Genomic DNA, 10,032 nt, shown 5'->3' with positions numbered 1-10,032 from the left:
TGTGATAATATGGGATCATGGAACTACAACCGATTGAAATTGGAATTTCATCAGAAGTTTTATCCTATGCATCTTATTCATCGTGATCGTAATTATATCTATATTTTTTGGCCTCGCGAAGAAGAAAGCATCGCTCAAGCTTGGGGGAGGCTTAAGTCAATGTTATATTCATGCCCCAATCATAAGCTTTCAAGAGAAATTATTATTCAAAAATTTTATGCTCGGCTTTTCTCGATAATCGCTCCATGCTCGATACTTCTTGTACTGGCTCTTTTATGATGAAGACTATTGAATTCAAATGGAATTTATTGGAAAGAATTAAACTCGACTCTGAAGATTGGGATCTCGATGAAGGTAAGGAGTCAGGTATAACACCTAAGTTTGATTGTGTTAAATCTTTTATGGATACCGATGCCTTCCGTGAATTTAGCACTAAATATGGACTTGACTCTGAGATAGTAGCTTCTTTCTATGAATCCTTTGCTACTCATGATGATCTCCCTAAGGAGAAGTGGTTTAAATATAATCCTCCAATTGAATTAAAAGTAGTTGCACCTATTAAAGTTGAAGAAAAGACTATCACTTATAATGATTCTGTCTTTCCTACTGCTTATATTGAGAAACCACCTTTCCTTGTTAGAATAAAGGATCATGCTAAAGCTTCAACTGTAGTTCGTAAGAGTAATACTAGAACACCTACTCCCTCTGAGCAAATTAAAGTTGAACCTAGTGTTGCTACGGTTAAAGATCTCTTGGCTGATAATATTGATGGGCATGTTATTTTCTTCTGTGATGAAGCTGCTAGAATTGCTAGACCCGATACTAAAAATAAACATAGACCTATTATAGGCATGCCTGTTATTTCTGTTAAAATAGGAGATCATTTCTATCATGGCTTATGTGATATGGGTGCTAGTGCAAGTGCAATACCTCATTCCTTATATAAAGAAATTATGCATGATATTGCACCTACTGAGATAGAGGAAATTTATGTTACTATTAAGCTTGCCAATAGGGACACTATTTCACCAGTTGGCATTGTTAGAGATGTTGAAGTCTTGTGTGGGAAAGTTAAATATTCTGCTGATTTTCTTGTTCTTGGTTCCCCACAAGATGAATTTTGTCCCATTATATTTGTTACACCCTTCTTGAATATTGTTAATGCTAAGATATACTGCAAAAAGGATGTAGTTACTATTGGTTTGGGGGATATGTCTCATGAGTTTAATTTTGCTAAATTTCGTAGACAACCCCATGATAAAGAACTGCCTAGTAAAGATGAAATTATTGGTCTTGCTTCTATTGTCGTGCCTCCTAATGATCCTTTAGAACAATATTTGCTCAACCATGAAAATGATATGTTTATGAATGAAAGAAGGGAAATAGATGAAGTATTCTTTAAACAGGGACCAATTTTGAAACACAACTTGCTTGTTGAAATCCTAGGGGATCCTCCCCCACCCAAGGGTGACCCTGTGTTTGAGCTTAAACCTTTACCTGATACTCTTAAATATGCTTATCTTGATGAGAAAGAGATATATCCTGTTATTATTAGTGCTAACCTTTTAGAGCATGAAGAAAAAAATTATTGAAAACTCTGAAGAAGCACTGTGCTGCTATTGGATATACTCTTGATGATCTTAAGGGCATTAGTCCCACTCTATGCCAGCACAAAATAAAATTGGAAAAGGATGCTAAACCGGTTGTTGATCACCAACGACGGTTAAATCCTAAGATAAAAGAAGTGGTAAGAAAAGAAATACTAAAACTTCTGGAGGCAGGTATAATTTATCCCATTGCTGATAGTCAGTGGGTAAGTCCTGTCCATTGTGTCCCTATGAAGAGAGGTATTACTGTTGTTCCTAATGATAAAGCTGAACTGATCCCACAAAGAATTGTTACAGGTTATAGAATGGTAATTGATTTCCGCAAATTAAATAAAGCTACTAAAAAGGATCATTACCCTTTATCTTTTATTGATCAAATGCTAGAATGATTATCCAAATATACACATTTTTGCTTTCTAGATGGTTATTCTGGTTTCTCTCAAATACATGTGTCAAAAGAGGATCAAGAAAAGACAACTTTTACATGCCCTTTTGGTACCTTTTCTTATAGACGTATCCCTTTTGGTTTATGCAATGCACCTGCTACCTTTCAAAGATGTATGACTGCTATATTCTCGGACTTTTGTGAAAAGATTGTTGATGTATTCATGGATGATTTTTATGTATATGGAACTTTTTTTGATGATTTCTTAAGCAACCTTGATCGAGTTTTGCAGAGATGTTACGAAACTAATCTTGTCTTGAATTAGGAGAGGTGTCACTTTATGGTTAACTGGTAGACTGCCCATGCGTTGCCACGGGCCAGGGAAAAATTTGTAAACAATGCTCAAGTTACCCGCCTCGAACGAAAACATTGCACGCAAGTATCTTCTCTCTATTCCAACAAACACCATGCACCCCATCTAGCCTCTATTTTTTGTTGAACTTCTCCCTAGCCCTCTTTGTCGATACATAAACCATCCTCTCAATATGCGGTAACTTGATTATGCATGTGGCTTCTATGTCATTGTTTTGTTGTCTCGCGCTACTATGTATGTTAAAAATATGGCATGTACAAGGCACCTCACCTTAGTAGAAATAGTAAGAAAATGTGGCATATGAACAAGAAAACAATCTTTCCACCACATGTTCATTCACAAACTAATAATTCTCTATTTATCTTTGGGCTCTGCTTCCATTTCCACCTAAGATGCATCTCCATCACTTTATCTCACTAATACATATTTTTCTACGACCTCAAATATACATACAAGAATCACACGACAAGGTTGCATCATTGTCATTCCATCTCTTCTTTCACTTCGGCTCTTTTGGTCATTGCAACACCAGTGTGCGCCGTCTTCACACTGCTCCAAATCTGCCCATGTTTCCATCCGGCTCCAAATACGCCCATTTTTTTTCTCTAAGTCAGTCATGTCGTAACAAATTTGTACTTTCAGCCTTCAGAATATCATTGTTTGGAATGAGGAGGGATTTCAGAGTTCACTTCTCTAAAAGAGAATGCAATACATATTGATACAGATTAGTGATGAACAAAAAATTGCTTCCATAGATGTAAATTACTTCTGTATGAAAATATATTTTGTTTCAAATGTTGATACTCCTTGCTTTTGGAACTTTAGTTTCCTTCATATGGTTTTTTCACTTCCTTTTTTTGGATGGTAACTGTTTCGGGTCAAATTACTTCTATGGCAACTAAATATTGTTTCCATATGGTTAAATTTTGTTTGTTTGGACTGACCATAGAAAATGATTCCTTGAATTGGCAATCGCTTCAATGTAGTACTCCCTCCATCCCGCAATAAGTGACTCAAAAATGACTCAACTTTGTACTCCTTCCTTCAATTGGAGTATATGTTTTCTTTTCTCATAGGAAAGGAGAGTGCTTTAATTTTTTACAGAACAAAATTGAGATTGATTTATTCTTTAGTTAAAATTGGTGCCACGAATATGTTTCATGGAATCTGAGAATTGTTCCAAACGTATCGATAAAGTACTTCCAATATAGTAAAAATTGGCAGTCTGAGGATTTTGCATTGAACCTCTTTTAAAATGGTGATGAAAGACCACACATGTTGAAGATAAGTTTGGCCTTAATCTAATCGAGAAACAACTGTTTTCCATACCAGACAAGCAACTACTCCTCTCTGACTCAATGTGCCACACCATTCACTCACCGTGTAATCCATACACATGTTCAGTACCTTTTGAATTTTATGCTCCCGCTTCTCCATGTGTCAACCCCTTTGTTCCTTGTTGACCCTAGCTTGTCTTGATATCAACATCAAGCAACAACAAAATATTACACCTGATACGACATCAAGCTATACAGGAACTATTAGACCACCCAAATTATTGAAGCTTCAGAATTTGTGTCTGGGACCATGCCTAATAAACTGGAAGAAAACCAAAAGATACTTATTGATATGAATCAACTTGGTTAAGTATGGTCAAATACAATGCACGGTGGAATATCTGCCCTGGAAAACAAAAGAAAAGGAGATGGAAGAAATCATGTACTCAATGGGTGGTTGTAAGTTCACGGGTATCAAGACTTGGCTCACATATCATTGATCATGGGTCTGTGTCAATATGGCTCCGGTGCCCAGTTTATCACAGTGTTTTGTTATTATTTCCGAGATAGTACTTTCTATTATAGTGTTGAGATAAGCAATTTAGATGTTTTAAATATTCCCAGCTCTTTGGATAAGAAGTATTTCAGTAACTGAATAATCTTTGACCGTCCAAAAGAACTACGATGTTTCTTTGGGAATAACAGCAGAACAAAAAATCCGAGAATCATGGCTGACCTATGAGGCGCAGATGTTGTCGAGGACCTAGCTGGCAAACCAGTGCCAGAAGACGACCTTGAACCATGCCTCCTCTCCTTTGCGCAACCTTGAAACCACAAGTAATTACCTGGCATTATTTCATTATCTCAGCTGGTTTTATGACTTCAAACATATGAGAGTACTCTAACATGTAAAATAATTCTTTCTCAGGTTCCAAATAAGTCAACAGTAGGTCAAAAATAGAGGTGAAACATTGCCAGGCAGGCAGACACACAACAATAGCCGATGATTATAGCTTAAGGTCCAATGAGGATAATATAAGTAGTGGAAAACGGAATTTTGTATCCACATCCCTATTGATCAAGGAGTAAGTCAACATGATACAAGGAACGTACAACAACACCCGAGACAATATAATTACAACACTGCAAAAAAAATTAGAGATCCATGTAATCAAATATCTCTTTGTTAAATTTTAGCTGAACAACTTAACTTATAGAGTGTCGATGGTTCAGATCTTTTTCCTTTTAATTAACATGTGAGTTATTATAAAGTGGGTAATTTCTTTTTGCGGTATATAAAGTGGGTAATTCATATAGACTAAGACATGGAAAAAGGGTGTAGGTGGTGCAAATTCATAGCAAGTTTTATATTGGATGCACACAAACAACTGTGTGGACACACAAAAAGAAAACAATCACTTTGAAAGTTTGAATAGAAATGTCTAAATGAACATCAGATGGTCTAGTGTCTCCACTGAAAGCACTACATGGACCCCTCATTAACAATTTAGCAATGAACAAACAATTCTAGTATTTAGACATGAGAATACCTTGTACAGAATTTCAAAGCCATAAAAAACATTACCACTGGTTTGGGTATCCTGGAAATAAAACAGAGGTAATAAATTCCTTATAACTAATCAGGTGAACATAGAAAATTGATTACCTCTGGTTTGATCCCATGTGCTCTAGCCAAAAATAGATCAAATCGGCAGGATATCCTATAAGGAAACAAATCTAGCAAGGAAACTGATTATTATTATATCTAATTTCCAGCTACCAGTGGTAGGCGCAAAGTGGAACACTATTACGTAGGACAACAAATTTGGGCAGGAGGAAGTATAATGGTTATGAATGCCAGGCAAAGTGTATTAAGTTCATAACTATGAGCATGCAAATAATTTATATGAAGGGTCCCTTTTCTTCTGCATAAGTCAGACATACTGTATGTATGTGTAATGTGTCCAACTGTACACAAATACAAAATATATATTACAACGGAAAATGCGTGAATATGATGATGAATATCTTATTCTGAACTCTTTTGCATCTTGTATAATGGACAGGGATTGAGATTCTAATTTCGGCACTACTGGAGAGTATGTTGTGTGCAAAACGAAACTACATGCATTAATCTACATGATTGTTCGTACCAACAGAGAAACAATTTTGCATCTAGTAGATGTGTGTATGTTTCAGGGTTATATTTAGTTGCTATAGAAAAAACACTTAAGGCTAGCAAATAGAATTAACCTAGTACATAGAAAGTAGAGAACTGATCGCTGCAGTAAATTATGAACTGATATCACACATAAAACAGTAACATACCCCAAAATCTATTCCTCGCAGCTCCCCACAAGTCTTCCTTCGCCCTCTTCTGCTCCACCAACCCCTGTTATGATTTCTCTCCCCTTAAATCACTCTTCTTACTCCGCATACCATCTCTGTCTCCCTAGCCCAAACATGCTAGTACCGTCAGTAGCGCGTCCGGCACCCCACGAAAGAAAACACAATACAACCCACACATGAATAATGATGTAAACATACGTGAAATTATGAACGCTCCAAGAAAATCATTCTGTAAATAACTTGAATGGTGTGTTGATATGCAGAAACATCTACTTCTTTACAAGACATTTACTTGTTTGGATTGCAAAACAAATATTGTTGTAGGAAATGATCTATTGGAAACTGGTACAAAACTTCAAACATCTTTACTGCTGGACATAAAACAAGCACACAACATCCTGTAATTATTTAGTTGCAGACATACATGCATGACAACCAACATATATAAAGTCTTGTGATGAATTGTGTTCAATGGTGAAGAAACTTGCAGCGAAGTGTTTCCTATTAAATGACCTCCCAAACCCAATGTTGGTTGGTCCACTCTACTAAGCTGTGCTATGTCAATAATCAAAAGAAATATATGCTTGTTTTACCACTGGCAATCATGAAAAGCCTACTGACTTTCGAATATAACTTTATCTGAAGATTATGTTATTTGCCCCGTCGACTTTGTTGCCTAGCTGGACAATCAGTACTGCAGTTGCCTAGATCCTACCCTCCTACGGACACTTATGTTCTAATCTGGAGATGAGGTGAGTACAGGGGTCACCCATGGATATATTGTCTAGACGATGAGATAGCACAGGAGATGAAGCAATGTGTGTACCTGGACGCCGCACTGGTTGAGGCACTTGATGGCGACTGATAAGCGCCTCCTGTTGCCGATAAAATCAATTGTTCTTGACCTTCGTTTAGGAGAATATCCAGAGTCAATGTGAAAGCATACGACTACATTTTCAATAAAATGGCTGAGAAATATTCATGTTTTTATGGAAGCACAACATGCTCGGGAGGGTAAAACTATCAAATTAGAGCAAGGATAATTATAGGAATCCAATTTAATAAAACACATTTGAGAAATTAAGGAGATCATCTCAATACTGAATTACGAGGGTGGGTGATCCTCTAGGATTCCAGATCAATAAACACAACGTGGTGCGTGGTATTTCCCCCGACTCAAGGGAAACAGTAGATTGATTAGAAATTCATTCTTGCTTCCTGTCGCATTGTCCACCTGTCTTGTTTCCTCGCAGCTCCACCTTCCCCTGTAGCAACAGCCAGGCCCTAAAACACCGAGCTCCTCTGCATCTCAGCGGGAAAGATAGAGAGATCGGATTGCATCTCACAAGCACACTTTAAAACATGAGTTGATGGATGGCATCCGTAGCCGAACCCTAGTAACAATTGTGTATTATTGATTGGCACAATCAGAACCTAACTAACAACCACCTTTCAGTGTCAGTAGATCTATAGATGTTGCATCCCACTTCACGTCCTAAGATTGTCTACAAAAACTTCACGTCCAAGTGACAGAAGCACAAAGGCTTCCATCAACAAAATAATTTTTTCATAACAAAATCTCTGCTATAAAGGATGCAACTATGACGAAGATATGCCTCTGTGTTTACCTTACATCATCAGAAGTTCAAAACTAATGCTAGATTTATTTTTTATAGAGAGATGCTAGATATGATAATACAACAGTAGTAAATGCCACATGATCCATTTGTGCAACGTCTGCCCTCCAATTCTTATTTAAGTGCTGGAATTAAAAGGGCAAAGCAGTGGGACATCACCACCCACCCATTAAATTTTTTGGATATTAACAATATGACTTTAAGGGGGAAAATCCTCACTGAACAGTAAGCTCCATTGCTAATCTAAAAATAATTGATCAAAATATGCAGGTTTGGCCCCTACCCCAAAGCTACTCCCTAATGTGCCTTAGTGGAATATAGTCTGCCGCAATCAAAAGATGAAATAAACAGCAGCGACATTGCATTAGGGAGGTTCGTTGCGTACATACCAGATGTACTCGGCGACGAACACGGTAGTCTCAATGGCGAGGGCCAGAACCTTCAACCCAGATGCTCCTCCCGACGCCCCACACCCTTGCTGCCGCCGACTTCGTGTGGATGGCTTACTTGTCCTGCACCATGAATTGGGCATGACAAAGATTTTGCTTTTAGGAAACAAATTTACCATAATGTGAAAGCACTGTAATTATGCGGCATAGCAGGACATTGACTTTATGCTTGCAGATTTATCACCTCTAGCAACGGTTGCCAAATTGCCACAACGATAGAGCCCCAACCAGATTACTGATCTATCTTAACTCTCAAGTATTAACTTATTAAATGTAAAATTCAGATGCAAGTGCAGTAGATGTATCACCTCTAGCAACAGTTGCCAAATCCACAACGATAGAGCCCCAACTCGATTACTGATCTATCTTAACTCTCAAGTATTAACTTATTAAATGTAAAATTCAGATGCAAGTGCAGTAGATTACTGCAGTTTAGCACTAACTGTACAACCAACAATTAAGATTTCAGAGGGCAAGCACTGTAGAATAGCATATGCTACCTTCACATCGGGTCCATGAGGTGTCGTACATTTGGATATTTCTGCATGCATCAGACATGCAAAAGTACTGATTCTAGGCACATGAATCGTACATTTGGATGCTTGGACGGACTGGTTGCATCAAAGATAATTAAGCTCTCAGTGTTAGCAAGTATAATGCTTAAATACTGGCAGAATCATGTTCCTCACGCATGGTGTTGCAATATTGCTTTTGGCGTCTAGCTCAACCAAAACAGCCGAGATGAGACAGCAAGGAAGCGGGTCAGTGTTGTACCTCAAGGAATTTCCTTCTGAACAAATTCAGCAAAATAGATTACCTGGCATATAATCACCCATTCGCTCCCAAGGTCCAAAGGCACAGGAGACTGTGACCGGGACCTTCGCAAGAGGCCGGTCATGGTGGCGGTCAGACGTCGATCCCGCAGCTCGGCAAAAGGCGGCATGGCTCGCAGGCGCACGTGCGCAGTGCAGTCAGGGCATCGCGGATCGAGGAGGTTGAGGAGGAGGCGCGACGCTCGCGCCACAGACGACCGGCGACGGACCAGAGTTGGCGGAAGGAGAGGGTCATGAATCGGGGCGAGCTCGGGCGGCCGCGGATGAACAAGGGTCGGAGAGAGAAGGAGGAGAACAGAGAGGAAACAGAGGCAGGTAGGTTGCGCGAGATCGCCGGTGTGGCCCTCGGCGGAGCGTGGCGGCTGGGCAAACCCTAGCGCTGTTTCAGATCGAGGGGAGCCTTGTTCCCGTCCGAGCTCGAGGGGTTTTTTTCGTTGGTTTTTCTTCGTAGGTATTTTGTCGTTCGATTCAGTTAATCACGACGGGAGTTTGGGCGTACGCGGGACTCCCGGTTTTTTTCTTTGGTTTTTCACGGCTGAAGGGATGATGGGAGGAAGTATCAAAGAAGTATCAAAAAAGACCGGGTGAGGTGGGACGAAAATAAAACTCGGAACGCGACCTACCAACTGAGACATTAGGACTAGAGATGAAGGTATTGTCTTGGGGCATAAAATTTCTGAAAGAGGTATTAAAGTTGATAAAGCTAAGGTTGATGCTATTGAAAATATGTCGTGTCCTAAGGACATTTAAGATATAAGAAATTTCCTTGGTCATGCCGGTTTCTATAGGAGGTTCATTAAGGACTTCTCTAAAATTTCTAGGCCTCTGACTAATCTCTTACAAAAAGATGTTCCTTTTGTCTTTGATGATGATTGTGTAGAAGCATTTGAAATACTTAAGAAAGCTTTGATTTCTGCACCTATTGTTCAGCCTCTTGATTGGAATTTATCATTTGAAGTTATGTGTGATGCTAGTGATTATGTTGTAAGGGCTGTTCTAGGACAAAGGGTTGATAAGAAATTAAATGTTATCCAATATGCTAGTAAGACTCTGGATAGTGCCCAGAGAAATTATGCTACTATTGAAAAGGAGTTTTTAGCAGTTGTATTTGCTTGTGATAAG

At 38.8% G+C, this 10,032-nt stretch overlaps 1 long non-coding RNA gene across 26 annotated transcripts; it reads right to left on the bottom strand.

Moving 5' to 3' along the window:
* Positions 1 to 2,613: 2,613 nt before the first annotated feature.
* On the bottom strand, positions 2,614 to 9,018 carry LOC125543866. Of its 26 annotated transcripts, none has more exons than XR_007298930.1 (9): positions 8,895 to 9,018; positions 8,578 to 8,795; positions 8,018 to 8,140; positions 6,818 to 6,896; positions 5,971 to 6,094; positions 5,193 to 5,379; positions 4,379 to 4,487; positions 3,773 to 3,839; positions 2,614 to 2,970 (listed from the first exon to the last, which is right to left on the bottom strand). It is a non-coding gene; the product is annotated as an uncharacterized LOC125543866 (long non-coding RNA). The 26 variants fall into 26 exon arrangements; XR_007298928.1 differs by having other exon boundaries at positions 4,379 to 4,466; XR_007298941.1 differs by having other exon boundaries at positions 5,309 to 5,379.
* Between the last annotated feature and the right edge of the window lie 1,014 nt (positions 9,019 to 10,032).

The sequence above is a fragment of the Triticum urartu genome, chromosome 3, assembly GCF_003073215.2.
Source record: "Triticum urartu cultivar G1812 chromosome 3, Tu2.1, whole genome shotgun sequence".
NCBI classification, from domain to species: Eukaryota; Viridiplantae; Streptophyta; class Magnoliopsida; order Poales; family Poaceae; genus Triticum; species Triticum urartu.
The sequence above is the reverse complement of the archived record's forward strand: the minus strand, read 5'-3'. Positions and strand labels throughout refer to the sequence as shown.